At 51.1% G+C, this 25,129-nt stretch overlaps 1 protein-coding gene across 10 annotated transcripts in view; it reads left to right on the plus strand.

Moving 5' to 3' along the window:
* Chst1 (carbohydrate sulfotransferase 1) overlaps positions 1-25,129 on the plus strand; it is a 64,386-nt gene that overhangs the window by 26,084 nt on the left and 13,173 nt on the right. For 3 of the 10 annotated variants that reach the window (XM_087650866.1, XM_087650871.1, XM_087650872.1), the window contains 3 exons: positions 15,679-15,972; positions 19,723-19,860; positions 22,166-22,342. The gene's annotated coding sequence lies outside the window, so the exon portion shown is untranslated. 10 annotated transcript variants of the gene reach the window in all.

Genomic DNA, 25,129 nt, shown 5'->3' on the forward strand with positions numbered 1-25,129 from the left:
GATCCCAGTCACTGCTCTGTGCACAAATCCTTCACAGCCCTGAGGCCAACTCTGATTTCTTTCATTGTAGGTCTCTGACTGTCAATACTGACAACGTCTCCCTCTTCTTCATTTCTAGATCCCTGGTTACCTTATTGATGAAGACAGATATTCCTGGCTTAGTACGGCCTAGTGTCTCCTAGTTCTAAAAATGCAAAGGAAGGAAAAAAAGGGTGTTGGGAGTGGGGGTAAACACTGTCCTACCTTAAATCATGATTGGTTATTTCCAGAAATGCTCACAACATAACTTTTTGTTGTTCAGTAACTAGCCAGCAATTTTGTAAGGCAGCCATATAATTTCCCCCTTGACTGAAGCTGTGTCCCAGTTCTCACCAACTGCATCTCGTTGAGTTGTGTCTTATGTGTCCATGCCCCTTAGTTAAAGGCCACCAGAAACATACCTTTGGACAGAGATTTTTGTTGGCTCATTGCAATCAAAGAGATACACACATACACTACTCATGGGATCTCGGGGAATTTGGGTAAGATGTTAGAAAAGACTCAAGGATTTGAGCTTGTTTTAGGTGATCTGGAGACTCAAGGACTTGGACTTCTTTGGACTGGATGCTGACAGGTGAAGGCATTCACCCTAAACACTCATCCTAATACATTTTTGTTGTGTGGTAACGGTGTGCATGACACATGCCTATGCGTACATGAGTAGGTGCAGATTCGTGTGTGCACACAGGAGTGCATGGAGGCCAGAGGTCTGCAAGGCAGGTGTCTTCCTCTACTGCTCTCTGCCTGGTTTTTTGAGACAGAGTCTCTCACTGAACCTAGAGCTCATCGACTGGCTAGACTGGCCAATGAGCTCCAGGCGTTCTCCTGTCTCCACTCCTCCCCCAGCGCCAGTAATACAGTTGTGTATTATCACACCCAAGGTTTGTTTCTCATTGTAATGTGGGTGCCAGGGACCCAGATTCAGGTCCTTTTGATTGTACAGCACCAAGCACTAAAATTGCTGAACTGTCTCCCCAGCTCCTCGCAGTCCACCAATCCAAAGGAAATCTTACGGGGTGAATGAGCCTTCTACCATGATTGGTAAAAAGCAACCCTCTCTGCTCTTAGCTAGACCTGATAGATGGCTGCTCATTTTTCTGTGACTTGGAGGACACCCAGATATAGTCACTATGTTTTGGGGGAGTTGACTGGATTCTTCTTGGGTTAGGTTGCTTCTTCCCTGCCCCACTACTCAGAAGGGGAAGGATGAAGCCAGCTCCAGGAAATGGAAGACAGCACCTGCCCAGGGGCAGACTGTGGCACAGTGTGGGTCTTTTCTGTTGTCAACATTTTCACAGTTAGAGGTTGGTCAGGGAATGGCACCTGTACTTGGATAAGAGTTCATTTTATGCCCTTTGGGAAGAGTTGGTCTTTCAACCTGATGAGACAAGGGTTGCACAGAGTGCAGGAAGACTCTGAAGAGAAGGCGCCAGCAGAAACACAACATAGTCCTAAGAACAGACCCGTTAAGACCAGGCTTGGATGTCCAACTCCAGGCAAGGCCACCATGTCTCTAATCCAAGTGACATCTTTCTAGACATTCAGCTGGCTTTTCTTTACTTTAGAACATGGGCCGTTCTATGTGAATCTGAGGCACACCTTGCCCTACTAGACTAAGTAGGAGGGCATCAAGTGCCACAATATCTTAGAATAAAGAACAGCACCTTCTGGCCTGCACATTCACATGTAAACTAGCTGGTTGGGTTTCCAGAGTCAGGAGCTTGTGTGAGTTAAAGGAGCCCAATAAAGTCAGGGAGGGTTTGGAACCTTTTTGGGATGGTCTTGATTACTGCAGTGTGCACAGGATGCATACAGAGAGTGGTTGCCTGGGAGGGTGTTCAGTTATCCCATGTTTGTCTTGTTTTGGAACTTTCTGGGCATTCCTTTCAGGGGAATCTCATTCTCTAAATGTTTGTAATTTTTAAATATCTCAAAGTCTCTAAAAACTCTAAAGAGAGAGGACAAAGTAATGTGTATGCACGAGACTGGTGCCTACAAGGGAAGCAGAATGGCCAGCCAGCCCAGTGTCCCTGACATCCATCGTCCACACCCTTTGATCTCTGATGTCACTTATTCCAACAAGGGGGAGCTAGGCTTTTACATTTTTAAAGTTTTCCCTCATCAAGTGGGATGCTTCCTTTGAATAGGAGAAAAGTATGGTGGAGAATCTCTGAAAGGAGCCCACTATTACAACAAGAACCATCTCAAGACCAGTTTCCACTTGTAATAGGCCATAATTTGCTAGTGAGGTTACAATGACATAAACAGAAACATCTTTCTGAAATGGGGTTGAAATAGAGATTTCTTGTTTTGTTTTGTTTTTCGAGACAGAGTTTTTTCTGTGTAGCCTTGGCTGTCCTGGAACTTACTCTGTAGACCAGGCTGGCCTTGAACTCATCGAGACAGAGATTCACTGCCTCTGCTTCCCAAGAGCTGGGACTAAAGATGTGTGTACCACCACCTGGCCAAAAAGTCTAAATTTAAAAAAAAATGTTTGGAATTAATCAGAGCTGATAAATTTATGCATCCAAACACTTAGACAGAAAGCTAGCTTCTGATTGATTTAAAGGAACTTAAACATTTGTCACCATTCAAATTCCTTCCGATTTAACCGTGAGCTGACACAACACAGGGTGTTTATTTTATTCTTTAGGGATAGAAGGCCTTGGTGGGTGTGTTAGACAGATAAAAATCCACTGGATTAAGATTAGGGAAGGTTATGTTGAGAAGTCTTTGAATTGTATTTAATTACAATAAGACAGACAGTAATGTGTAGCAGAAGTGTCATAGGCAGATAAAAATCCACAGGATTAAGATTAGGGAAGGTTATGTTAAAAGTCTTTGGATTGCATTTAATTACAATAAGACAGTAATGTGTAGCAAAAGTGTCATGGGCCTTGGCAGGAGCCCCCACTTCTGAAGTCAGTGCTGGCTTCTTTGTGGTTATCTATTCTTTAAGAACATTTCAAACCCCTCAGTTTGAGTTGCCCGAGGATGGATGGCCTGCCATTGTGCGCTCTCTCTGCTTCAGGAAGGCACCACCATGAGGGTCAGCTCTATGGTCTTCTCCAGTGGGTTAGTTGTCAGCAGTCTTTGTTAATGGCTTTCAAGACAACAGGGAGTCCATGTTCATCTACACAGCTTGAGAATGCTAAGCTAACAGACTTCTGGGGGCTGTACAGAGGCTTGTGTGGAGCCTGGCCAAGACTGAGGCCCAGGTTCCTTAGCTGCGTGCACACGCCCTTACTCCAGTCCTGAGGCCTGAAGTGTGCAGAACCCATTTTTCCCATACACCAGAGGCAAACACAGTTGGATTTATGGAGCCAGCACTTCATAACAGGACCAACATGGCCAGGGACTGGGTCAGGGGCTTTTTAAACCCTTAAATCTCTTCCTTGGCAAGAGGGGACAGGGCTCAGTGATGCCTTGTGGCAGGCTTCATGGCTCCTGGCCAAGAACAAAGGAGTCAGCAGGTGCCCTTTAAACTATTAGCTGTGAGTTCTGCAGGAACTCAACCACTCAAAGGGAGGTTGCCATGTTCAGAAGGATCATCGGCTAGGCTTGCCTTTGTCTAGAGGTAGAGAACCAGGGAAGGAGAGCGGGGATTGAGACTCCTCTGAGAGCACAGGGAATCCAGACCCCTACGACTGAGAGATTGCTACCACTCCCCTTGGCCCTGAACTGGGACCATGGGCCTATAGAGGGTTCACAAAGGTGAAGAGAAAGCCGGAAGAAGGAAGTGGGCCCCAAGAGCGGCTGGGCATGGTATGCTCTCCTGTTCTGAGGAGGGCCTCTAAAGTGCTCTCTCTGCATTGTTTTTCTTCTTCACTCTGCCCTGAAGGGGAAGGATGGCCGTGGGGCCAGGGAGGGACAGGGCTGAGTGCTGGCTCAGAATCAGCTCTAGGACATAGCAAATGGAGCATGGAGAGGGACAGACCTGGTGGCTGGTGTGAAAGGAGAGGGTCATGGCTGAATCCAAGCAGGACCCCAGAGGCTGGCCCAAGTCCCCTCTGCCTCCTTTGAACTGAAGAGCCCAGTCCCCTGGACTGAGTTAACCTCATCCCTCCCCAAGCTCTGTAGACAGGTCTGCTTGAGGGCCCCATCCTTTCCCACGAAGGGTCTCTCTCCAACGTCTCTCATTCCAAATCCATCTTCATTAGTAACTATAAACGTCAGAATCTGAGCCTTAGAAGGCTGTTCCCAGATAAGTAAGGCCTTTCATATTTAATTTATGAGTGCCCTCTTTAGGGTGTGGTGGGTTAATTAAGAGCTGAATTAGATGGAACTGCATGTCCCCAAGGACACTCGATTAAGCTCTTTGTGGCAAAAAAGAGGGGGGGGGGAGGGAGAGAGAGAGAGAGAGAGAGAGAGAGAGAGAGAGAGAGAGAGAACTGACAGTAGCTTTAAGAGAAAAGGCCCTGTGGGAGTGACATCTCACCACAGCCTTGACCTTGGGTCTGAAGACCCCTCAGTTTCACCCTTATTTTCAGTTTGAAGACTCCTGAGGCCCTCTGACCTGCTGTCCAGGGACTCTGCAGGACCTTGAGGCTAGGCTGGCTTTCCTGGATGGCTTCAGGTTAATACTTTGCAGCTGGGCAGCTTCCTATACAGGACAGGGCACTGCTAGGGTTTACTGACTTGAGAGTCAGCATTGTCAGCCCAGGATTGCTCTCTGACATTCCAATCCCATTCCTAGGGCATATAGTCCCAGACCTAAACCCTTCACATAGGCTGAGTAGATGAGGTTTTTCGACTTGGAGTTTCATAGCCCAACAGGCAGTGACTGAGAGCCATCTTCTGACAGAACATCTCCCCTGCCCTCTACCTGACCTCACCGCTGAAGACCAGGGTCTGACTGGGAAGGAGGCTATGCCCGGCTCAGGAAGGGGCTGAGGAGAAAGGTCCTTGCCTGTGGCTGCTGACAATCCACCTGTCCCATACTGCTACCGACCACCAGACTGCAGGACTCCAGCAGTTTGATTTAACTGAGGAGGCTGAGATCCTTAGGAGGGAAGCAATATGGCTGCTCTTGAGTGAGTTAGTCTAGAGATGGGGGAAGGATCACAAACTACTGACACCAGCACCTGTGACCGTGTGTCGCACACGTGCACCTGGCTCTTTAGAAACCCTGCTGATGTGGGCTTACTCTTGTCCAACATCCCTGATGTCTCCAGAGGCTGGTGGGGACAGATGTGCCCCCTGGATCTCACCCTGATTCTTTGGTCTCTTGTTCATACTTACACTGCAGACAAGCGCGCCTCCCTTCATGCCTGAAGAGACTGTGACACACTTGGTTGTCCATGGTCTGCACACTTTTAGAGTAATAAATGCTGTCGGCACCCAGTGTTCACATACAGCCCCTAAATGCCAGACACTCACCTTGTCTCTTGACCTCGCCTAAGTTTTTGGCTAGGGAGAGAGAGTCCAGGGCTCAAGTGCAGACTGCCCTGTTGTTGTACTAAGTACAGACATCTCCGTGGCTGCTGCTAGATCTCCTGAGAGGTTAGCTGCAGACTCTGCAGGAAGTGGACGACAAATGTTCTTGGGAAAAGTAGGAAAAAGAGAGCCAGAAAGAGCAGCCCTTGGTGTAAGTGGGCCGGCGATGCCCCCCAGAGCCCAAAAGGTTCTGAAGAGACAAAGACCTCTGTTTGTTCCCTCATCCATCACTGAGGACTTTGTGACATCTTGCATGCTGAGGGCCCATTTCGTTCTCAGGGTTCCCCCTCACTCAGCAAGTCATGTGATCTCCTAGTCTTCTGCAACTTACAAGATCTATAGCTTGACTCTCCATGGGGGAGCTTTCTTGACTTTCTACACTCAGCTGGGTTCTGATTTGGGGCTCACCTCCAGTTTCAAAACTAAAGTCTATTTATACTTGGGGATGGATGATGTGGTTTCTTGGTAAGCCCTTGTGAGCTTCCCATCTTTGACAACGCCGCTCAAGATAGCCATTCACCTTGGAAGCTATCCAAGGTTGGGTCCTCATTCTTACTTCAGGAAGCACCTCAGAGATCACCCCAAGTCCCCAATGCACAGGAAAAGGAGGGATGTGACCAGGACCTGTTGTAGCAGGACAGGGGCATGTGGCAGTCAGGTCTAGGCTTCCTGGCTGCTGTTGGATTTCTCTTTCCTGCCACCATCTCTTTCCCTCTTTGCTTGTGCCTCAGTGTCATGGTTTTTTTTTTGTTGTTGTTGTTGTTTTGTTTGTTTGTTTGTTTTTTGTTTTTGCTTTTGTTTTTATCTGGCTCTAGCGTATCTTGCTTTATATAACATTTAAGTTCTTTGCCACATTAATTCAACATGGTCAAGCATGCGCCTTTTCCCAAAGGAGGTTGTTCTGGGGTCCTATTGTTGCTCCTGTCATTACTTGTAAAGGGGCCTGCATAGATCTTTTGGTTGTTGCAGAGTCCTGGGAAGTCAGTGGGATGGGCTATAGGTGGGCTTCACTCCACTGTTCAGGTAAGGATGTTGAGACCCATGAAAGGGAAGGTAAAACTTCAGCCTTTTGGTGGAAAGTTCTTGCCTACCCTGTTGCTGAATTCCATGTCAGAAAAAATACTTCACCTGGAAACCATTGCTTAGGGCTAGTGGTGTGTTGTCCAAAGCATGTTCTATAGAAAGCTGGTTGTGAGAAATCCTTGCTGGAATAAGGCTTCCTTGGTCACGGTTAGAGAGAACTACCTGTTGGCTTTTCTCTTTGCACACATTGGAGCTTCTAGAAGGACTTGACAGGGAATCCCTGCTGAACCATCCTTTTTCTCCTTGATCATAGAAGCCGTCCTGGAGATAACACCGTTGAGTGAACACACAGTGAAAAACACCGATCTCATTTAGTTTTTATGTTAATCAGAATTTTTCCCTTCTCTGGTTCAGGGGAGAGTAACAGCCACAACATTTCTTTCTTGTTTTTGTTTGATTTTTTGTCTCTTAGGCTTCCCTAGCTTTCTACCTTTAGCCCTCATGGCGTTGTTTTCTCTGACTCCTTGAGTAGAAGGAGTTAAATAAAGCAGGGGAGGGCTCATTGTAGGGCCAAGAGAATGTCTGGGAAGAGCCCATGGGGGGGTACCCACAAGTGATCCTGGAGCTTGCAGGGCGAGCAGACACAGTGTGGATGTGGAGGAATATAGTTTCAGTCTACTGCCCTTGGAGCCTGTTCTGTGGGGCCTCTGTTGTCACTGTCACCCCCTACCGGACTGTGGCATCTGCTCCTTGTCCATCCATATTACCCATGATGTTTTCTGGACTCCCCCACTTCCTTACTTTCTCACTAAATTGCAATTTACACTTATTGTTTTACCTGAACATTGGCCTGGGGCACCATGGAAAGTCAGGCATCTGCCACCTGCAATGGCTTTTCTCTCCCTCCAGGCTCAGTCCAGTGTGGGTTTCTCCACAGGTAGCTGTTGGGTACAGGAGGCCAGGCCTCACAATGAACCCCTGCTTTCGATGCCCTCTTGTCTTTAGAGAGGAACGCAAGGTGGCTCTTGGTCCTTCTCCATCCTCCTCTTTCAGGGCCACATGCAGGACAAACATCCTCTGCCATACATAGCTCCATTGCTGAGTCTTTCGTTTATGGTCCCTGAGGGCTCTGAAGGGCTTCTAAAGGCCTTGTATACTTGGGTCCCTTCCCTGGGTTCACAATTGGCTTTTTTTTTATACAGATAATGGTGCCCTTACTTCTAATGACTTACATTGTTCTAGCAGCCTACCTGGTGCTTGTACAATGGTCCTCAACCTGTCACTCAGTGTACAAGTGTTCTGGATGTGAGGTGGAATGACTTGAGCTCCACAAAGCTAAACTTAATTCATCAAGCCACAAATAAGGGAACTAAGTGCCTTCTACACAGGAATTCCCTGAGGGCTCAATGGAATCCATCTGAAGGGGTTCTATCAACTTGAAGCAACTATGAACAGCTCATCAAATCCTGTTTGAGGATGGAGGACCCCTCCTCAAGGTTTGAATGGAGATGCAATGAGAGGTATCAGCTCAACCACAGGATTTTAGCAAAGAGAACTTTCCAAGGTCTATGGTCAGCATCCTGGCTCTGAATGCCAACCCAAGTTTCCCAGGGTTTTTAGCTCCAATACAAGAACCTATACTGGGGCTGAGTAGCTATGCCACATAGATTATGTTCTGAGCCCTTGAATCATTGTCAGCAGAGTTAGGGTCAGACCTTGGGCCTCTGACAGGCCAGGCTCCGTCTCCCTTCCTCAAATGGCCCATTATATAAGTAATATGGATGAGCAGAAAAAAAGAGATTCATTCGACATGACCACGCTGGGAGGAGGAACAACGAGCCCGATATCCCTCGCCCCAAGTCCCCTTTCAAGGTCTATAATATAAAGTTTAGGCTTAAATAAAAGAGAGAGAGGTGTGCATGGTTAAGCAGCTTGGTCAAGATGTGGTCCTACTCACTGTTAGTGTCTAGGCTGCAGACTCTCCTGCAAGGTGGTCAGACAAGTTGTCAGAACTGCGTGAAATCTTTTCCTGGGCTCTGGGCTGCTTCTTTCTCTGAGCATGATTATTCCTGGGGAAATTCTAATTCCTTGGGGTTCATTGTTTCAATAGTCTGATAACCCAAGTGAGCAACACTTCAGTGTCCCTTCAGAATATCAGAGGGCTGGAGAAATGGCTTAGCAGCTCAAAGCGCTTGCCTCCCAAGCCTGATGACCTGAGTTTAATTCTTGGAACCCATGTTGGAAACAGAGGACAGGACACCCTCATTCCTGCCAGGGTGGCTACAAGATATCTTGATAGGATTCAGTTGTGCCCTAACTGGTGTACTTCCTGTGTGTTGAATGAATGAATGATCCGTCTGGAGAAAACAGTCTGTTGTCTTCCTGGCCATGGGATCTTTCTCAGATTGTCATTCGGAGACTCCCCGGTGTCTCGGGGAGACTATCAATGGATCTGCAGGCTGCAAGGGGCAGCTGCTGAGTATCACTTGGACGTGCTCCAGCGATACTACCAGATTGTGCTTTCTGGACCCTTCTATGGGATCCCTCCTGCTGTGATAAAACCTCATGACCAGAAGCTTATTTTGGCTTATGGTTGTAGAGGGTTAGAGTCCATGGTGGTGCTGAAGTCCATGGTGGCGCTGAAGCATGAGAGCGAGCAGCAGACACAGCAGGATCAGCAGGAAGGTGAGAATTCACAAGTTCAAACCCAAACATAAAGCAGAGAGAGAGAGAGAGAGAGAGAGAGAGAGAGAGAGAGAGAGAACTGGAAGAGAGATGAGGCTTTATATTCTCAGTGCCCCACAACAAGGCCAGAAGTCCTAGCCAGTGCCACCAACTGGAGACCAATTGTTCAAATGCTTGCACATATAGGGGATGTTTTGAATCCCCCTCTTCATGTCAGCGGAGCATTGGACCCTGAAGGCTGACTGAAGCCTGGGACTAAGGGCAGTGGGGTCAGTTGACCACTATGCAGTAAAGGGTAACTGGACTTTCCCGTGAGGCTAGCTGGAGCCTGAGTAGGCCGGGGGACCTCCTTGCTGGCATTTGGATGCAGATCTTTCCTTTCTCCCTGAAGGAAGAGTGCGGAGGGTGTATGCTGAGCAACCAGAGTGGCTGCCCGTGGCCCTGCATTCAGGGCTTTATCCTTGGAGCAAAGGAGTCTCCTTCCCATCCAAGGCTCATGCCTGGGTAGGGGCTCTCTATATAAAGGAAGGGGGCTGTGTGGAAGGACTTGCTGGCCCAATCCAGGGCCCAAGATCCTAGTACCTTGCTTTTCAGTCCTTTGTATGAACTCACTTGTTGGTGGCGTTGACCTCGCTTTGTGTGATCACTCCCACAATTCACTTGTTGGCACGTTAGTAACCACCAGCTATGATAGAGGTTTCCCGGATGCCACTGGTAGGGCAATCAAGGGAGATGGCTCAGGGTCAGGATGGGCCATTGTCCCCTTTGGAAGCCATGGGGCACAGGTGGTGTTAATAAAGGCAAGGGATGGTGGAGCTTGCAGATGCCCCCTTCCCACCCCTATGCTACATAGCATATTAAATGGGACTTTGTCTGGATATGGTCTCCTGCAGAACTGTTGGCCCCTGAGCAACCCCTGAAGTCACTGTGCTATCCCACAGAATGGGAAGAGAGGGACGCAGAGCTTGGAAGCAGAGTTGCCTTGGCTTAAGGAGTGTGACTTGAGAGCTCATCGTGTGCCCTACAGGAAGGCATGAAGTAAAGAAGCTGGCAGGTGGAATGAACTTTGAGAGCAGGCATGGTTCCTGGAGGTCTCAAGGGTTGAACTCCCCCAGAGCTCTGCCTCATACACAGGTTTAAGGCATTGCCCACAACCACCTCTGCCAGTGACTGTGTGCTTACCTTCTTGGGTGCCCACACTCTCTCCTTGCACAACCCCACCCAGGTCTTGCCTGCTGGTCAGATCCTGCCTGGCTGCCTTTAGCAGTAGCCTCTGCAGTCTGCAAGGCTTCCTAGGAACCTGACCCTGCTCTCCCCCTGTGCTTCCGCTCACCACCTCTAGCTCCAAATGCTCTCCTATTTGTGGGCGAAGCCCCCTCCAGGGAGTCCAGTTTCTTCTCCTTATTATTTTACAAGGTTGAGCAGATATGTCACTGGTGGGGAAGGGATAGGAACCAGCAGAAGGATGCTTCTTAGGCAGTCTCAGCCACAATACTAATTCTAGCACTAATAATAATAGCACCTGACATTTATTGAGTATCTACTGTGCTTGTTACTACTGTTAAATGTTAGCTCATGTACTTCTTTCCTTTACTCCTCTCAACAACCCAATGAGGTGTGCACTATTGCTGCCCCCACTTTAGATGGAGGCCGATCGTGGACGAGGAGAGACTGCTGTTTCACCGTACTCTTATCAGGAGACCTTCATCTTCAAGTGAGGAACTCAGTAAAGGTCACTGAGGAAGAGGTGGCCTTGGTGGGCAAACCATGCCCATTGAGAGAGGAGGGGTTTGGTTAAGACTGGAAGCAGGTCTGGGTGAGAGCTGCTTCTTCAGCAGGCCCTTGTACCGTATTCCAGTTCACAAACAGAAGGTTGCTCCTGTGCTCCACCCATAACATATCCCTGGATGAGAGCAGTGTCCATCCCACCTGCCTCACCCTACCGCTGCCGTGCAACGAAACTGTAGGGCTGCAACCCTCTTGTTTCCAAGTTGTTGACTTAGGATGTATCTCTTTGTGGGCTGGGGCAAGGGTCTACACTGCCAAATCCTTCTCTAGGGATCCTTCATAATGCTTCTCTTGGCTCCTCGGAGCTAAACTGCTTCCCTGCTCCAGGCTGGGGTTCTCCTTCCTTCTCTCCACTCTTCAGCGGGGACTAGCAGCAACTACTCTCTGACAGATGTGAAGAACAGGTTAGGAGATGTTGGGTATCTGGATGCCTTAGAATGTGTTGTCTTGCTGTTCCCATAGCCTGCACTGCAGGCTGCTATTGGAAGAGGTTGTCCTCTTGAAAGATGTCCTTCCTTTAGAAAGTCTGGAGTCAGCACCTAGAGAGGGGAGACACCCCCAGAATGGGTGTGTTCTAACCCTGATTCTTGGAAAACAGCTGAGGGACAGGAGTTTAGCCATCTTGGAGAGGGGCAGAAGTAACTCACCCTGGACTATTTAGATGAGCTGTCCACAAGAACCCGGTGAGCACACTCACGAGGCCCCCGTTTTATCTTCAAACTCTGGAAGGGAAAAGGCACTTAAATGCACTAAAAATTGGCAGAGATGAGGCACTTGGTAATGCTGGGTCAATGGCTGAATCCTACCAGAGACCTCTTGGAGAGAGCATTTCTGCTATAGATTGAGAATAGTGAAGGAGAGATGGAACTGTGTTAGGGTCTTTAGAGACCTCATAACCTCAGATGAGGGCCTGCCTGCTAAGGAATAACAAGTGGGAAACTTCTCAGCTCCATGAGGGAGGCTGGACCTGGTGAGGTCAGTCACAATGTTGGGGAGGAAGCTCATGCCAGCCTGTCCTGGGTCCCAGCCTAGCTCCGAGTTGGTTGCCTATTGGAACTGTGGTGTGCTCAATTGAAAAGTGGGGGTATTTCTATTCACCTGCCTCTCTGTCCTCATGGTGTTAGGAGTGGTTGATGTGGTGGTGGTGGTGGTGGTGGTGGTGGTGGTGTGTGTGTGTGAGGGGGAGCAGGATAAAGTCTCCAGAAGATCCCCTTCCTGAATCTGTCCCTCCGAATTCCATGGTCTTCAGCTCCCCCTTAGATCCAGTACTTGCCATCATCTTGCCTGGCCCCTAACATACTGTGTCTACTCCCAACCCAGCACGCCTACTATACTGGCATTCAGTTCTTTGAAGGTGGGGGCTGCTACTGGTTCATTCTGATTTCTTCTGTGCCTGCTCGTCGCCTCTGAGCTGAATTGATGATCCTTTGTGTTGGCTGAGGGAGGGCTCCAGGCAGTGGGCTGGGTCTTAGGGCAAGGTAGTGGGGACAGATGAGGAAGAGGAGTTTCTGTCTACTGGCACCACTGCTCAGAGTCTTTGAAGAATCCATATTCAGACAGTAGTTCATCTCTGTGTGAAACTCAGAGGTTCACAACTTGGCTTCTAGGCCAGCCCAGCCCACGTCTGCGGGTCTCAGTGGCAGGTTGCCTGCAGAAGTTGAAAGCCTCGAGGGCTCTGTGGGATAAAGAAGGTGATTAGGGTAACTGCTGCGACAGGGCAGGAGCCTTTCCCGGAGCTCAGGACTGCCACGCTCCTCCGCTCAGTTTCTCTCAGATGCTTAGAGATAGGTTTTTGACCCAGAGCTACTCAGCTCTGTGACTTTCACTTTCCTGACAACTCTCACGTGTATGTGTGGAGTGGAGAGGGGGAACCCAGGGGACGCACCCAGTCATGGATTCAGGAAGAGGTGCATGTTTTGTAAACTGTTAAAAGACAAAAAACAAAACTCTGTTCTGATTATGGTCTAGGCTGGCCTGGCCCAGTCCTTGTTTAACAAAGGCTCTTAGTGGCTTAATGAAGAAAACTCCAGCTCCAGAGCTTTCTCCTGGGATTGATTAATTTCTTTCATTTTTTTTTAAAGGATGAAAGAATTTATTTTAGCTTATGGTTCCAGAGGGGCTAGAAGTCTGTCATGGCGGGGGAGACAGGCCATCTGGCAGGATCAGGAAGCTGGCTGATCACATTCAATGGAGTTACCTTATACGGGAGTAACAATGGCGCTACTACATGCCTCAGGCTGACACACAAAAAGCTCAGGGGCATAAATGGCTGGTGAGATCCTGTACACCCCTAAACTTTACAGGCTACTGCTCCTGGTTACTCTCCAGAACTTGATGGAAAGACCCTATTGCTGGCTGGGGTTTCTTTTAGGACACATGTACTCTGCTTTAGGCTCAGGGATTAGGGGTCACGCTGACTCAGTTCTCCGCACAACCGTTCAAATAGACAGTAGGTCATTGTCTTCTTACTAGAAATAAGAAAGCAGGTGCAAGGAAATGGATGTCTAGGGTCTGAAGGCCAGGACATTGGTGGGAGCGGGGTTTGAACTCGGGACAGTGAGTCACACTTGATCTTTTCAAAAAGCCGTGTGCTTAGCTGTTGGTCGGCTAAAGCCTCTCAGCCTTTACTCTCATGTCGGGTCTCTCAGCTTAGGTGACAGTTTCCTATAAGCCTCTCAGCCTGGATTTCTGGAATGTCCCCAGGCCCAGACCACTATTAGCTGGGGTTTGTCTGCAGACACCAGGGAGGAGGCAGAGATGCGGCCTTTGAGCCACTGGGCTTGGGGAGTCCACTGCCGGCTGGAAAAGCAGATGACTATCAGCATCCTACAGCACACATCTCGCACAGGCATCTAGGGTGCTCAGCTTTATGAGGTCTGTACCTGCTCTGGTGCTTCAACCTGGTCCATCTCCCGGTCACAGGTGGGTCCTGGAGAGTCTAGAGCGGGGGTCAGCCCAGCCAGCTGTGGGGAGGGGGGTTGGAGTGGCGATAACCAGAAGGGCTTGTGTGACGATATGGGCTACAAAAACCATTGGAAATAATAGCTGGGAACTTGCAGCCCAGGCTCTCTAATCGCTTGTTTTAATTTCCTTTCATTTTTGAATAAGTGATTTGCTCCCAAGGGTGAGGCAAAAGCTGGTCCTGTGGAAATGTTTCCTCCTGCCTCTGTCTCGAGCCAGGCGCCTCTCCCCAGAGCAGACGTGGTTTCTGTAGGTCTATGTGGAGGTGATCTACACACACACGCAGACAGGTAGAGATGGTACGTTAGAATATGTGCCTGAACATTTCCCTGGAACAGAACCTCTTGCATGCTGTTCTCTCCCCTTAATGGACTATTTTGGGAGACTTGTGTGAGGATCCAAAGTACTTCCTTGTTGGAAATTTAATTTTGCGGCTGGAAAAAGTTCCATCTCATGGCAGCAACTTAGACTGTGTTTTTCCTATTTTGCCAGGATCTTCAGTGGGCCACACAGTGGACCTCTGCAGACATGCACACCCATTTGGTTGCAATCTTTAAGGATGGGGTCTCAGAAAGACCCCCTTTGCTTCTTCCTAGTTAAGACTGCTGTGTAGAAGTCACTGTCGCCTCTGTTTTCTTTTCTTTAAAATGTGGTGTAAGGGCTGGCGATGTAGTTCAGTGGTAGAGTGCTTGCCTAGCACGCACGGGTCCCTGGCAACAACAAATAGTATTGGGGTGTTATCCTGGGACTCAACCACAGGTTGTTGTGAGGGTAATGCATGCATACAGTAATTGCTCAATAAAGATGATTGGTGTTCTTATAAATCCCTGCCTGGTGCTCCTTCTGTTGTCTCTGCTTGTGCTCTTTGGTTCTAGGTGCCCCGCCCCTACCTCCCAAAGTGAACATACTTAATGCACTGTCTCGCCACCAAGGCAGACCAATGGGGTCACTACGCACAGGCTGGGTGGTGTGAATGGCCCCATTGTTCCTGGGCTGGGCTCCCAGAGCCCTGCAGGTGTGGCAGTGACTAGGCCTGGGCTGTCCAGTGGGAGAAGTGACCTCAGTCTTCTGACCAAGAGCTGGCCATCCCTGACCTATTCTTCAGAGAGAGGAAGGGAATGATTCTGACCTGCTCCTGGTATGACTACATGCCTACTATTTCCTAAGCTACTGCAGCCATGGTGGGGACTGGATTGGATGGCATTGATGTAATCTGATCTCAGGGATTGGTTGGAAGAGCCTCCCAGTAACCCTAAAGACTCAGGAATGGAAGATGTCCTTGATGGGTGTCTTAGGTATTACACCCTGGATTCCTGGACATCTTTTTAGTCTGTGGCACTCACTGCTTATACAGATTTGCACATAGTAGGTCTTTTCCAGCCTTCCAGGCATCTCTAGGCCTTGGATCTGATGGAGAACATTTGGACCCTTTAGGTCTTGTTTTTGTTGGGTGAGGAGGGTGAAGTTGCAGTTGAGGAAGGGACAGAGTCTGAGCTCCTCCTGGCCTGAGGGGAAGGGAAGAGGTGCCCACCATACTCCACACTGCCTTATTTCCCCGGCGTCAGGGCAGATAATGGCCCCCAAGGGGGTACCTTGAGATAAGAGGCTGCAGTCCAAGTAAGAGACATTGGCTCTGGATATCTGCTTTTGGCCTCTCTCCTGGGATGAGTGTGGGCAGTTCCAGTGAGGGTCTCACGGAGGCAAGAGTCTATAGAGACCTCCACTGCCATGTCTTTTCTCCTTCAGGAAGCCTCTCGGACGGGCACTCCAGGCCACTTTGAGGAAGATTCCTGAGCAAGACTTCGGAAATGGCCCTTTATTTCTGTCTCCTGGCCTTCCCCTGTGGATTCCTGCCTGTTAAAGGCAATGCCTATTCCTGCCTGCCTGTCGCCCCTGCCTACAGAGAATGGTGCAGAAGTGCCTCCAACCTTCTCAAGCCCAGCTGAGGGCTTGCTGCAAGGTGGAAGTGGGGACCGGAAGGTGTCAAACCCCTTGAGCAAGGGGGATGGTGAGAGATGCTGGAGGTGGACAGACAAGCAGGTAGGAGGGAAGAGTGGACAGGGACAGGCCAGAGGCTAAGGAGGGGTATTAGACCTGGGCCTATCAGACAAGGATCAGGTTTGCTGAGGGCTTGTGGTGCAAGGAAGTCAGTGACTACTCTAGATAGCTCTTCTTATTCCTAGCGTTTCACAGTGACCTCAGATAGTCCCAGAATAAGATCTTGAGCTATTCTCTGGACCTGGATACTGTAGCTTCCTTTCTATCTCTGCCACATTAGTAAGGCCTTGTCCACAGGGCTTGCAGCAGGTTATCCCCCCAGCCTCTGCTCTCTGGCACTTGCCAAGCTCTGAGCTGTACTGCATGCTCTGTGTTGAAGGGTCGCATCTGGGACAGTGGCAGGAGCAGAGGAGGGAGCCTTGGGGCCAGGTGCCTGTCTTTCCCCTGGGGTCAGCCTCTATTAACAATGGAAAAGCCCCATAGAGGCCTGAAAACTACTTACAGGAGAATTTTAACTGTAGTCTATAATCTTCCTCTTCTGCTATTTGCCCCCCTCTTAACCTCAGGGCCCGTGAGACAATGACAGTGTCATCTTGTTATTAGTAAGGGACAGGGTTGCAGGGCTACAGACTTTGCTGTCTTGTATCAGAGTGTTTGCCTCCTCAGGACTCTGAGGTCAGTTTCTCAGGAGTTGGCTCTGGTGTCAAATAAATAATTATGGTGATGGAAGAGGAGGAGGAAGAGGAGGAGGGGGTGGTGGTAGAGGTGGAAGCAGTGGTGGTGGAAGTTGTGCTGGACATGGTGGAGGTGTAAGTGTAGGTAAAAGTTAAGCTTGTAGTGGTGGTGGTGGTAAAGGTGGAGGTGGTGGTGATGGTGGTGGTGGAGATGGTGAAGGTGGAGGTGGAGTTGGTGGCGGTGGATGTAGAGGTAGAGGTGGAGATTGTGGTCAAGGTGAAGGTGGAGGTGGTGGTGGTGGCAGAGGAGAAGGTGGAGGGGAAGGTCAAGGTGGAGGTTGTGGTAAAGGTGGTGGTGGAAGTGGAGATGGTGGTAGAAGTGAAGGTGGTGGAGGTGGAGGTATAGGTAGTGGAGGTGGTGGAGGTGTTGGTTGTGGTGGAGGTGGAGATAATGGTAGTGGTGGTGGTGGTGGCAGTGGTGGTGATAAAGGGGTGATGGTGGTGGTGGAGCTTGTGGTGGTGATGGTGGTGCAGGTAGAGTTGTGTTGTTGTTGTTGGTGGAGGTGGTGGTAATGGTGGTGGAGGTAAAGGTAGAGGTAGAATTGGTGGAAGTGGAGGTGGAGATTGTGGTGGTGGTGGTGGTTCAGGTGGTGGTGGTGATGGAGTTAGGTGGTGTGGTGGAGGTCAAATTGGTGGTGGTGAAAGTGGAGATTTTGGTGGTGGTGGTGGTGGTGGTAATGTTGGTGGAGGTGGTGATGGTGGTGGGGGAGGAGGGGAAGATGGATGTAGAGGTGTTAAAGGTGGTGGTGGAGGTGGAAGTTGTGTTGGAGGTGGTGGTAAAGGAGGAGGTGGAGGTGATGTTGTTGAAGGTTAGGCAGTGGAGGTGGAGATTTTGGTGTTGGTGTTGGTAGTAGTGATGGAAGTGAAGGTGGTGTTGGTGTTGTTGTTGTTTGTAGTGGTAGAGGTGGAGATTGTGAAGGTGGAGGTGGACGTAGAGGTGAATGTGGTGGTGGTGGTGGTTGTGGAGGTGAAGGTAGAGGTATGGTGGAGGTGGAGGTGGTGGTGCTGGTGGCAGAGGTGGAGGCTGTGGTGGAGGTGGAAGTGGAAATGGAGGAGGGGAAGGTGGAGGTAGAGGTTGTGTTAGAGGTGGAGGTGGTGGTGGAGGTGGAGTTTGTGGTGGTGGTGGTGGAGGTGGTGGTGGTTGAGGTGATGGTTTTGGTGGAGGTGGTGGAGCTGGGGCTTGTGTTGTTGGTATTAGTCTTGTTGTTGTTGGTGGTGGTGGAGGAGAAGGGGAAGGTGGAGATGGAGGTTGTGGTGGTAGTGGTGGTTGTGTAGTTGGAGATTGTGTTGGAGGTGTTGGTGGAGGTGGAATTGGTGGTGGTGGAGGTTGAGGTAGAGGTAGAGATTGTAAGGTGGAGGTGGAGGCGGAGGTAGTGGAGGTGTTGGAAATGGAGGAGGTGGTGGAGGTGGTGGAGGCAGTGGTAAAGTTGGTGGAGGTGGTGTTGGAGGTGGAGGTGGTGGAGGTGGAGGTAGTAGAGGTGTTGGAGGTCGTGAAGGGGGTGGAGGTGGTGGTAGTGGTGGTGGAGATAATGGTTGTGGTGGTGGTGGTAGAGCTTGTGGTAGTGATTGTGGTGGAGGTGGAGGTAGAGGTTGTGGTTGTGGTGGTGGAGGTTGTAGTGCAGGTGGTTGAGGTAGTGGTGGTTGTGGCGGTTGTGGTTGAGGTGGTGGAGGTGGTAGTGGCTGAGGAGGAGGTGGAGGTGATGGTTGTGGTGGTTGAGGTGGTGGAGGTGGTAGAGGTGGAAGTGGAGCTTGTGTTGGGTAGAGGTTCAAGTGGAGGTAGTGGTTTTGCTGGAGGTGATTGAGGTGGAGGTGGTTGTTGTGGTGGTGGTGGTGGAGGTGGAGGTTGTATTGGTGGAGGTGATGGTGGAGGTGGAGGCGGTGGTGGTGGTGGTGATGAGCCTATTTAAATGAGCTGGACCCAGGTCTGCAGCGATTTTTCCCCTGCTGCAATTCTGTGGAGTAGCCCTTGGGAATCAAGCTCTGAGTCCTAAGAGCACACTTATCCCTACCCAGGCCTCTGAATCTTCACTTGGGCCACAGAGCCAAGAGTGGCAAGGGCTGGCAAAGTGGGCTAGAAAAGGCTTTTCCTCAAAGCATGGCGGGGGCAGGCCTATTCCTCAGAAGGAAGTGGACATTTGGCTTTCTCCAACCTCTCCTTCCTTTGGAAACTTAAGGGATTCCAGTACCACTTACCTTGGCAAGAGTTTTCTGGACCACATTAGGTCAAAGGAAGGAAGGTAGAGCCTGGAGCTTGCCTGCTCTTCCTGATCCTCCGTGTGGAAGGCTCTACTTCTGTTTCCCTATCAGACTCCGGGAAGCCAAGAGCCTCTGAGGGTGGTGTGGAGCTGGGAGCTGTTCAGTAACAAGTGTGTCACAAGATGATTGTTCAAATCTCGGTCTGGCTCCTGACCAGAGCAAACCCTCTAACTTCTCTGTTCCCTCCCTTTCAGGATTTGGTGGCTTCCTCTCTTCTCCCTGGGGGACTTGGATCTGTAACTGGGGAGGAAGGGACTTTCTTCTGGAGTGGCTTATAGGAACAAAACAGTCCAGAGAGAGAAGGACTTTTGTCCTGGGCCCCTCAGCCTGACCTGAGTCCAGGGGTTAGAGGTTAGAGTTGCCAGCAGGACACATGTTTACCACGGTCACTAGAGACTAATATAGTATTGTCATTTTGTGCCACAAGGCACTGGGAAGATGGTAATTTTTCTGCATCTTGGGGGAAGGGAGACCCACCCTTCCAGCCTCCTCTGCAGGAGCAAAGAACACAACAGATGGCTAGTGGTGGTGGCTGGTGATCTGCTGGTCTGGGAACAGCACAATGTCCCTCTGAAGAATTCACAGTTCTATGCATACAGCGGGGAGGCACTTCAAGGGACCCCATCTAGAGGACTTTGTGGGCTCAGCGTTTAGCGCTGGTGTGTCCTGTTGAAGCTACGAGCTCACCAGGGCTGGCAACCTCTGGTTGCAGAGAAGCAGAGGGAACAATCACATGCTACAATGTGGGGGGTCTAACAAGTGTGCAGTCACAGGTAAGGTTCAAATACTTGTTCCCTTCCAGCCATGGAGACATTCCCTCCAATTTATCCAGAAAGGGAACACATCTGAAGTGGGTCAGAGGCAGAAGCAAAAAGCGTATGAGCCTGGTCTCTCAGGAAGCTACAGACTTGAAGCTAAATGCACCCCCGTGTAGCCTTAGGTAAGTCACTTGCATGCTTTGAACCCCAGTTTCTCCATCAGGCTCTCACGGAGTGACGTTCCTTTGCAGGGGTCCTTTCCCCTGCCCAGTGGAGTAGGGCCTGCTGGGCCTACCTACCCTGTGCAGGGTGGTCTGGTTAGGACTTTCTCTACAGGCACTGAAGCTGTTGTGCCTGGATTCCAGAGACCGTTGGGAGTCACCTTCTACAGGCTTGTAGTCTTGTCACTGTCCCAGGGAGACATGAAATGGAGGACCTTTCCTGCACATCCTAAGTCAAAGCCTGGGTCATCAATTTCCCAGAACAGACTGAAATAACAAGGAAGGTGGCCCTGACCGTCACATGGACCCTTGAAAGGGATTAAAGTGCCACAATGCCAGAACCCCAAATCCCTTAACACGTTTCCAGTTGCCTCTGAGACCAGAATGCTGGGGAAGGGGAGGAAATGCCTAGTTTTGAGTTCTTGGGAGACCGAGGGGCCTCTATTCAAGGAAGCATCTATGTTTGGGGGCTCTGAAAAGTCCTACCCTCGAGCTCACCTGGCATTCTGTCTGTCCTTGAGCCAGGCTGGTCCAGTGTGGCCCCTGTGGGATGCCCTGGCTCGGCTACTGTGTAGCTAAGCAGTTCTGCAAACTGGGCAAATCACAGGACTCCTTAGTCCTTAAAGAAGGGATGGCGATTCCTGCCACATCAGGCCACTTTTGAGGATCCAACAAAATGTTCTCCATGAGGTGAACAGCTCAGTGCCTGGCTTGCTCGGGGGTGGGGTGAAGAGCCTGGGCATCAGCCATTACTACAGCCTTCTTACCCACCACCAAAGGGTCAGGCTGGTTGCTGTTTCCTCTCTTGCCTTGTGTGACCTGTCCATCCACAGCTGCAGTTCCTGGAGTTTCCTCCTCCTCCAGGAAACTCTTCCGGAAGGAAGGCTTTTCCTCCAAGGCTTTATTTTATCTTCCTTCCCCTGGCTTCCCAGGCCACTTAGAAAAATTCAAATGTTCAATTCTTTCTAAAGTTGTGTTTCGTTTTTTTGTTTTTTGTTTTTTTAACATTTGTTTTACGTATATCTATGTGTGCGTGTGTCTGTGTGTGTGAATGTAGGCCAGAAGAGGGCATCAGATCCCCCTGGAGCAGGAACCACAGGCACTTGTGAACTGTTCAACATGGGTGTTGAGAACTGAAGAGGCCTCTGTAAAGCCGCATGTGCTCTTAATGGCTGAGGCGCCCCTCCAGCCCCTCTCCCCTGTCCCCCTCCCCCGTGACTATTTGCTGTGTCACTGTGCAGTAGCCAAACTTTCTAGTTTCCCGAGCACAAAGCCTTTGCTTCTCCCTCCCTGACAGCACCTACCACAGTGCCTTCCTTGCACATGGTAGGCAACTAAGAAACATGGTAACTGGAAACAGAATCACGGTACCTCTGAGACCAGGTCTTTGTCTATTTTCAGAGTTTAAATGTATTTTCCCCAATTCCACTCCCTCTTTACATTTTAACCTCACCGTCCTCTCCATCCAAAATATAGCAGAGTTTGAAAAATGACTTTCTGGGACCAGAGAGTGGGAGATAGGGAAGCCTCTAAGCCCTGACTATTCTGGTGTAACTGAGATTCAGGCTGGGATTAACCTAGGTCAAAGAGACAGTTCTGGTTCATCCAGGGTGATGGAAGCCAGGCTGTTCATGGACAAACGAGAGGGGTCTGAAACCTGGAGTGCTCCTGCAAGACCAGCTTTCTCTCCGTGGCCATTTCAAAACACAGCCACTTACCACGAGGGTGAGCAGGTGACTGAACCTATGCGGCCACTCTGGTGCTAGGGCTGAGGACTGGCCCACAGCCGTGGCCGCAGGGGGAGCTCCTGTGTAGAGCTGCAGCTTCAGCTGCTGCTTCAGGGATATCAGGAAAGTGGATGTCACTGCCTTCTCTGAGGAGGTAGCGGGGGACAGGAGTGTATATTTAGGAGTTGGCAACTGTAACCAAGACAAATGGCCACGTGGCCTACTGGGACCCTTGGAGCAGGGGCCTTCATGTCCTTTGGTTCCTCGTGGAGACTTCTCTGAAGATACGCCTCTTGAGGTCTCCCAGAGAAGTCTAGACATTATTCTCTTTGTAGTGAGCAAATGAACATCACTCCAAACCAACAGCTAACATGTAGTTGTTGTTCTAGGAGATCAGAAAAAGCATCTCCACTTTCCCTGTGAGAAAACCGAGGCACAGAGGGGCTGCATCCTGGGGTCACACAGCAGACCCACAAGGGCTCCTCTGCCCTGGGAAACTCCAGGTGAATATAACCTCATTTTAAAAACTCCTGTTGTAGCAGGAGTGACAGATGGACAGACTGTGGAAATGATTCTAGGAGACTTAAGAGATGGCAGAGACAGAAGCCCACTCCTTTGGACCATCACTACCCCTTTGGACGAAATCTACCACTGCCTACGGACAATCTCCTGTTCCGAGCTCTGCAACACACCTACGCATCTTCAGGTGGAAACAGGTCAGGATCCAGCTCAGGGCCACAGACATTCCTCTGCTGGCTTACTCTGTTTTTCCTCCAGGCCACACTGAGGGCTCAGGGGTATGTTTCTCTTGTCACTAGCAAGTGTTTGGTGCTTATGACATGCAGGAGAAGCTCAGTCAATATTTGTGCAGAGGACGAAGGAAGGACCACTGTAGTGCCAGGGCTTTGTGGCTGTTCTGATCCCACAAGTGCAGCTTGTGGACTGGTTTCTACCTGGGAAGACAGATGCAGCCTAGGAGGAAGGGACTGGCGAGAGACTGGGCAAAGGAACTCTAGTGTCCGACTAACCCGCCAGCTCTGCCCAGGCCCCACTGAAAAGGGATGACAGGATCTGGCAAGTGAAACATTTCTTTAGTTGTGGGTGAAGGAAGAGAAGCAGGGGGGAGGGGTATGTAGTGGAATATAGACTTTAGTTCTGGATTTAGGAGTCTTTGGTTGCCCTGGCTGGGCAAAGGGAGCCAGAGTCTGGTTGGATCTGTAGCCAGACTTGGGTGTCCAGAGGCTTTGGCTGTGTGGATAGAGCCATGCTTCGTTAGTCTGGGGTGCAGGGGAGAGGACAGGCCAAGAGATACCGGTGCTCCAGCCGCCTGGCCCCCTCAACTCTGGGGTGGGCGTGGTTGCCTCGGCCGGCCGGTGGGTTGGCTTCGGGGCTCTGCTAGTAGCGGTGTCCCAGCGCTCCCCGCCTGGGCTGCGCGGGGGGCGGGAGGGCGCGCGCTGACGGGGTCGGGCGGAGAGGGGGCGGGCGGCGCTGGGGGTGGAGCCGGGACCGCAGCGCCTACCACCAGCTAGCTCGGCATTGAAGCGGCCACCGCCGATTTCGGCTCGAGGACTCGAGGAGGGTACTCCGTGAGGCTCCGGCCTCCGTGGCTGCTGCTGTCCTCCGGAGCCTGGGGCTGCAGTGCTCGGGGTCCCGGTGCCTGACCCTGCGCCCCTCTGGCCCACGTTCTCTCTCTCTCTCTCTCTCTCTCTCTCTCTCATCTTTCTTTCTCTGCTCAGGAAAAGACAACACTGTGGTGAGCGAGCCACCCGGGGCTAGCGCCCCCGGGCCATGGAGAGGGGCCCGTGAGGGACGCGCGGAGGCGGAGGAAGAGGCTCGGGAGGAGGGAGGCCGAGAAACAGGGCGCGGGAGGAGGAGGAGGAGGATGCCTCCGCCACCGCCACCACCACCCGCGGGCCCCCGGCGAGCCTGACTCCAGACCGAGGATGGAGCCGACGCTGGGCGCTGCAGCGGCTCCGGGCGCGCAGGCCACCAGGTATCAGCCGGGCCCACGGGCCCCGGGGCAGGCGGGAGCGGACTGCACCGCAGCAGCCGGGAGGGGCGCGGGCGCGGCGGGAGACGCCCCTAGCTCGGGGCCGGTGTCTCCGGGCAGTGCGCGGAGGCGGTGGCCGGGGACCGCAGAGTGCTGGGCTCTGGGAGGGGCTGACCGGGGCTGGTAGCCCTCCCGGGAGCTCCAGGATCGCCCCTGACCTCCTCCTCTGGCGAGGGCAGCAAACTTGGGATGAGCGTCAGCCCGGGGCTCCCTTTCTGCTGCGGAACGCGCTTGGGTGTCTGCTCCCGGTTCATCGTGTAACAGTCTGCTAGACGCCGCAGAGGCTGCCAGAGACCCTGTGCCTCCTCTAACTTTCCAAACCAGGCTTACACCCTGAGGCAAAGCGCTGTCCAGGCTTCTTGCTTCTAGACTCGGTCTTGTATTGGCTTCTACCATGCTGGTGATGGGCTGGGCCCTTAGTAGGGGGGACAGTGCAGAGCTCTCCCACGCGAGGCCAAAACAATCCTAGCTCCTCTCTGAGTAGGATATGGGGTGGTCAGCTTCTCTCAGGGTTCAGGGAGGGACACAGTGTTTGACTTTACAGTATCAATAGACAGTGGCCCTAGCTTTCCATGGGTTAAAAGGCCAAGCTAACTGAGGAAGGAAGGTAAGACCTCAAGGTCCTGCTAGGGTGGCACCTTGGCCTGATTGCAGGTACCTCACCATGCCACCTCTCTCTATTCTAGGTCTGCTCCTTTTTCAGATTACATTCCTTAGTGCCCGCTTCCGGATGGGCTTAACAACCGTTTAAGCAAGAGGCTTCTGGACACCAAGGCTTTTGGGGTTCAGGTGCCAGGGATGTTATAGCTGACCACTGAGACGTTGAGGCTGGGACCGGGATGGGGAGCAGGTGCATGTCCACACAGGGACAGGAATTCAGCCCACCATCTTCAGGAGCCTAGGGACAGAAGAGACCTATGATGGTGGCAGGAGACAAGCATGCTGGCTGGGCAAGGAACTAGGGGCCGTTTGGGAAAGCAAAGCTACCAGTGGATGTAAGAGGCAGATAGAGATGGACTCATAGGCCAGGGGGCTACTTTCTCGGGTTCCTTAGCCCCTTAGATGGGGCCCGGCTGTCTCACAAAGAGCTCTTACCTGGCAGGCAATTCCCAGGCTCCAGTCCTCAGTAGCTGCCACACTTCTAGGCATCGTGATGACCCTGTTTCTTTTTCAAAGTGCTTCAATCCTCATGACTCACACACTGGATTCACCAGGGAGGTATCAAGCTTCCAACCTAGTCTATTCCCCGCCCTCTTGGGTCTTTAGGGAGCTGCTGAGGAAGGGAGGGGTAGGTTTGCCCTTGGGTCTTGGACCCCTGCAGGAGGCTGGCACTGCAAACTTTCATTGCTTGCTGTCCTCCTTGATCCTTGATCTTGGTGGGTGAGTTGGCTCAAGACCAGCAGTCCCGGTCACAGAAGCTGTGGAGAGAGGAGGGGTGTGCAAGTGAGAGGAA

This window comes from Rattus norvegicus, chromosome 3 (assembly GCF_021556685.1).
Source record: "Rattus norvegicus strain SHRSP/BbbUtx chromosome 3, alternate assembly SHRSP_T2T, whole genome shotgun sequence".
Taxonomy (NCBI): Eukaryota; Metazoa; Chordata; class Mammalia; order Rodentia; family Muridae; genus Rattus; species Rattus norvegicus.